This window comes from Lathyrus oleraceus, chromosome 6 (assembly GCF_024323335.1).
Source record: "Lathyrus oleraceus cultivar Zhongwan6 chromosome 6, CAAS_Psat_ZW6_1.0, whole genome shotgun sequence".
NCBI lineage: Eukaryota > Viridiplantae > Streptophyta > Magnoliopsida > Fabales > Fabaceae > Lathyrus > Lathyrus oleraceus.
In genome coordinates, this window is record NC_066584.1 from 303,292,523 (window position 1) to 303,299,100 (window position 6,578).

The window sequence follows — 6,578 nt, forward strand, 5'->3', positions numbered from 1 at the left end:
GAGTTATGCATTTTTTAAGTCTTTTGAAATTGGTCTAAATATGCTTAAGATGAATTAGCATTTATTAGGAAAGGATTTTGAAAATCACTTAACAAAAGTCAAGGTTTATTAAGAAAAGGATTCAAGTTGGAAAACAAGAATGTCTTTTAAAAAGGAGATTGGAGGTTTTTTAAAATTAAAGAAAGGAGGGAGAAGAAGAGACTATCCTAGAGCATAAAGTAAAAGATAAGGAGGAAAGATCTAACCAAGAGATAGCAAGCCTTACGACATAAGTCAAACAGGAATTCCCTCCTTTGGATTAAGCCTCAAATAAACCAAATAAGCAAATAATAATCCATGCATAAGATGAAACCAAAATAACTCAACCAAGTCTCCAAAGGAAGTCCAAAGTCAAAGGTATCAGATGAATCCCAATGTCTCAAATTACAAGTCCCAAAGCAAAGATCAAGATCCCAATTCTAAGTCCATAACTCCACAATGATATCAAGGATAGTAACCATAAGTCTATGAATTAGGACAAACAAGTTTCTTTTTAGGTTTTTCTTTATTAGTGTTTTCTTTACAAGGATATAAAATAAAAAGTCCAAAGGGACAAAGGAAAAATGACATAATCACAAATATGATATGGAATTCTAAACATAAAGTATAAAGTAAATAGCATAAAATAAAAGAACATAAAGTAAATGACTTTGAAGTAAAATTTAATACAAGCAAAATGTTAGTAAATGTTGATAGTAATACAAAATGAAAGATGGGTTGGTCATTTTTTTGGAGAACACTCAATTATTCACCCACAAGCATGAAAACATGAACCTATACATCATTATGAGAAGGGCTCCAACTTGGATAAAAATCAACAAGTATGCCACTAGCTCTCACAAATGAAAAGGGAGCAATATTTTCACACAATACCATGAAGAGTACGAGACTTATAATCTTACTTATAAAAATGCCTTTTCTTTTGGGACAAATTTAGCGCTATGTTAAGCAATCATAATTGGACTTATGTAGAAGTCACAATTATCTAAGGCCGATCAATAATAATGTTAGTGTTAATACATGCTAGAGAAAAGATATGTAAATCATTTTCCTAAAGTCATGTCTCACAAAAAAGAAAGGAAGGAATGAGCAAGCACAAAGGCTAGGAGGATGGTTTATTACTTCAATCAGTACTTCATAACACTTGGGAAAAAATTATGCATCAATCCAAAGTACCTTAAATGATCCATGATCAATTAGGAGGTAGATTTTAAATGATGAAAGTTCATCAAGTACCAATCGACACATCATGAACAAGATAGACACAAGTCATCCAATTGATCAAAGGGAAAATAAGGAGATGAAGAAGAAGGGGACAAGAGAGGTCACACCCAAATTGGATAAATTTTTTGATCAAATCATCATCAAAATCAATCATCCATTTTGGTGGATTAGAGTTTTCACCCCATCAACATCCAAGATCCATTGAGTTTAATGAGACTTATGATCCAAACCATCATGATCCAAGGCCAACAAAAGTTCACAAAGGTCACACAAATATAAGATGCAATCAAATGAAATGAAAATGCACCAAAAGTATTTTTTAAATGAGTTTTAAAATAGAAATAAAGTAAAAAATCCATAAAGTCCTTCAAAACACCAAATAAATGGTCAAGAAAATTATGGGAGGTTGGAAATAAAATAAGAAGCATATAAGAAATTTTTAGAATTTAAAAATGCAGAAAAGTATTTTTAAACCAATTAAAATAAAGGAGAAAAAAGAAAATTCATGAAAAATATAAAATCTATGAAATAAAATATGGAAAAATAAAAACCAGATGAAGGAAAATAAAAGAGAATTTTAGAAATTATTTTGGAATTTTTTGGATGAAAAATGAAATTACTATGAATTTTAAAATAAAAAGAAATTAAAAATAATAAAGGAAAAATAATTAAAAATCAGAAAAACATGGAGCGTTAGATCACACCTCATTATTGATGCAATAGATCCAATCCTCCTTAGATTAGGATGCACGGTGGAATGCGATACAAACAGCACACGAGATCCAATTCAAAACTAGTCAATCAAAATATTTCGTTTGTCCAACGTGTCTGGCCAAACTCAGACGACCTGGAGCACTTCGGTCATCTTCTCCGATGAGCTCTCATTGGAGTTTCATCATTTGGTAAATTTAGAATACGAGGTCACCACCATGGTGATCCTCTTCTCATCCTGAATTCAACCTTATGTTGCAAATTCATTTATCTAAATTGAGCAAAGGGAATTCTAGAGAAGTTTCAGAAGCAAGCAAGCCACGAAAAATAAAATTAAATGATGAATACGATCAATCAACACCAGTTAAGTTAGGGGAAAGCATCATAGAGGGAAGGACTACATTAAGGTAACTTGTTTGAGTTCAAATGATGCTCAGAACTACCTTGTCCAGATAGTGACCAGAAGTTGATGAAGCTCGATCTGGTTAGAGCACTTCAGAAGGTCTCGGAGCTTGAGAATTGTTGCAAAAGTTTCAGAGGATGCCGAAGATGCTAATGGAATAAAAAAATTGGATTGAAACAAGCTGAAACTCAAAACACGATAGTTAATTTTTTTCTAGAAAATTTCAAATTCCAACAGGGATTTCTTGGCTCTCAAAAGCTTCAAAATGAATGCAATAACTTCCTCTATTTATAGGGAATGTGTTTGGATCCAAATACATGTGGAATAATGTTGAATTCATGCAAAATGAATTTGATCAGAATGTGAGAAAAGTGTGACTTGCAACTCTCCAAAACTTAGCCAAATGATGTGCTTCAAAGGTTAATTAACTTTTGGAGACTTGTTTAAATATGCTTAGGTCCAAAACACGTGCTAATTTAGCTTGTAATTGAGATTTGTGAAGTTCAAAATTCGGGCAATGGCAATTTCTTCAGTTCCAAGTCACCATGCTCAACCCAATGGGGTATCCTACTCATGAATCTTTTTGGTCCCATTCTTTTTGTAATATGTTGACATTATAGCAAAGATTACAATGTTCCAAGAAAGGTTTCATTTGGATTCTTGAGCATAAAGTTATGTCATGTTGAAGTTGGCATGAAAAACTGATCATATAACTTAGAAAAATTCAAGTGTTCCATGGCTGAAAATGACCTATAATGTCTCAATGAATTCGATGGCCTTCCAAGCATATTTTGACCTTGATCCTTGAAGAAAAATTGTATAGGGTATCATAAATGACATTATGCAAAAATAATTAGGCTCAAATGTTGAAAATTGAGGAAGTTATAATCTTTGAAAGTTGAGAAAAAAGTCACTTGAAAATAGGTCAAATTTCACTAAGTCCACAAATGACCTATAATGTCTCCAAAATTTTGATGATCCTCCAAGCATAATTAGCTCTTGTCATGCAAATAGAAGTTGTAGAGGATGTTTATAAGAGTCATATGCAAAAAGTAGCATTCAAAAATGTTGAGAATTGAAGGAGTTGTGATCCTTGGAACCTTGACTTCAAAATGTTAACTTTTTGGTCAAACTACTTAGAACAATCTTGTGTACTTGGACTTTACTTGCATTTCAAAGCACATGGGTGATCATATGAACTCAAAATAAGGTGTCCTTGATTGCCTCTTGATTAAATTGCTCAAAGCTTTAAGTTGCTTGTTGAAGAATGCATGAAAATAAACACATGAACCTTTGCCTTTCCTTGAGAAGTAAGAAACAAAACTTTGAGATGCTCTTGATTGAAAAGCCCTAACTTGCACAATAAACTTAAGGAAAATAAAACATATATTTTTCTATTTTGATCAGTGGTTAGGTAAGCAATTAATCATATAAACACAAAGGTAAAACACTAACAAATAGGTGTTTGGTGATCCTTACAAGAAGCAAACACAAAGATGAGAAGGGGGGAGGGGGGTCAAGATGTGACCTTGTTTGTGTGCAAGGATGCCAATGGTATGTGGGATCTTAGGTTTAAAAATTAGGTATGACACGGAGGTATAAGGAAGATAATCCCTAGTTAACCCCTTCGAGCCAAGGAGTAGGAGTTTCTTTCTGTACATAAAACCCTAAATCTTAACCTCGGGTAGGGTAGTCGTCAGTTAGTTTGACCATGCTTTCAAAATTCAAAGGAGGAATTTCATATCTGAGGATCAACCATACCTTATCCCTCACGAGAGGTCAGAAACCACAAATCTATAACGGTTGTCCCTCACCAACAGAGGAGTGAGGCAGTCACAACCCATTCAAATCAAATGAACAGATGTCACACGATGTGTTCCAAAAAAATAAAAACAAACAAAAAAGTCAAAATAAAAAGAAAGAAAGCCCGCTAAGTCGAAAACTCAGAAAATAAGTGACTTAGGCAAAAATTAGGACATCCATGTGGATTGCAAATCTGAATTAATCCAGCAAAATTAGGGAAATCAAAAAGAGGAATCAAGATAAAATCCCTAGTAAGAACAAATTTGTATGGCCACAAACCAAGCAAAAGGTGGGTAACTGCAACATTGAAAAACTCATTGGTTTATCACTTCCATCACTTCAAAATCCCTTTTAGAAAATGAGTGAAATTCTGGTAAGCAGATCCTGGATGTCGTACACGATGTCAGACACCAGGGTCAGAACATTGTCACACCATAAACAATATTAATATTTAAATAAAATCACTAAAGAAAATAACACAAGCAGTTGTTAATCCAGTTCGGTGCAACATCACCTACATTTGGGGGCTATCAAGCCAGGAAGGAAATCCACTATCACAAAATTAGTTAGAAGTTCTAAACAACCTCAGGTTTTACAAACTTCTCACCTAATCTCTACCTGGGGACGTTTCTATCTAAGACTCTCATAGATATGAGACCCCTCTCACTTCCCTTCAACCATACAAAAATGATATCAACTGAAAATAATCAAAGAACAGAAGACACACTTCCAATGAAACAGAATAGACTTTTGCTTAAAATCTCATGAGTGATTCACAATTATAACTCAAAAAACTCAATCCAATTCAAGTATCAAGGACATACTAGAATGACTCATAAATAAATAAAAAATACTAAACCCCTAAATAGTCGGCGTGAAACACATAAGAAGCATTAGAATTATACTTCGGGCCATATAGGTACACAGTAGGTGGTATCCCCTTCGTCATAACGAGTCTTTGTTGGACAAGGTAAGGTAGTAATTGAGCATATGTCATAGGGATCTGATCACGTTGAGGATGCTTCTTATCATGAGGTTTGCTCTGCCCTTACACTTGGTGGTTACGTGACACAATTTGCTAACTTTGTGGGATATGAACCTGGGGAGGCTGCTGATACTGGGACGCATCACCATGTGGGAATGAGTAGCACGACATAGACACCAAAGGTACTTGCAACAGAAAATGAATCTAAGGAATAGTCACTGATGGGAACGTCTGGATAGAGTGCCCCAAACCAGGATTGGCTTTCTGATTAAAATTCTGACCATACTGAACTCTAAATGGGACATAGGGTGCCCCAATATGGGTGTATCGATGTGCAACAATAGTAGAAGATTATGCCTCAGAATAGGCCAAAGGCATTCCAGGCTGATATCCTTGATTCTGATACTGCACAATAGGCTGGATCACAGAAAGAGGAACTTGCACATGAATCGGAGGACCCATGTATTTGAACCCCTTCTTAATAGGCGCCTCAGCAGTCACAGGTGTAAAGCACAACAACTTCTGGTTAATGAGCTCTTGAACTATGGCCTTAAAAGGATTACAATTCTCAATAGAGTGCCCTACATGTCTGGCATGATATCCACATGTGGCATTGGGATCATGCTTGGTATGATAAGGAAACCTAGCCGGTTGGATATGTTTAGGCATAATTTCCCCAGCGTTAACTAATATAGGTAGCAGATGTGCATAAGGCATAAGATTTGGATCATTGCAATGACATCTCACTTCCTGACCGTTTTTCTTCTTGTTGATTTGCTTTTGCTTCAAATTCTAATTGCTTCGGGAGGGCCTCTGATGTGGTATTAAATGCTGCTCCTGAGGAGGAAGTGGAAGAATGCATGCATCCATCTTCTGTTTGTTACCTTTATTCAAACTGTCTTCAACTTGCTCATCAATCACAACCTGATTTGGGAAGTCTGTTGTCATGCCAGCCAAGAATAGCTCCATGACCATGTCAACTATGTCAATGCTCTTACCCTTTTCCATGATTCTTCGATGATTGGTGTCAGAGAGTCGTTGTCTTTCTGGTTGACATGCATGAGGTGAAAATGAATGAATGCGTACGTTGTGGATGAAATGCAAATAATTATGCAACATTCATAGATTCAAATCCTTGTCAGTATAGCAACTCAGGTTCAAAGCTCCACATATATACAACAATGCAAAAAGGATATGCAATAATGTATGTTAACAACATAGAACAATCCGAATAATCAGTGTATACTGCCCGATGTAGGATCAAAGGTCTGACGTATCCATGAGAATAAGGTATGTATAGTCTATGGTTTCCTGCATAAAAAACCACATCCCCCTCACAGGTATGTACTGTCCTTAAAGGGTGATTCTAAAAGGTTCCTAGAGTCAATGACCCATTTTAAGATACCATTTCCT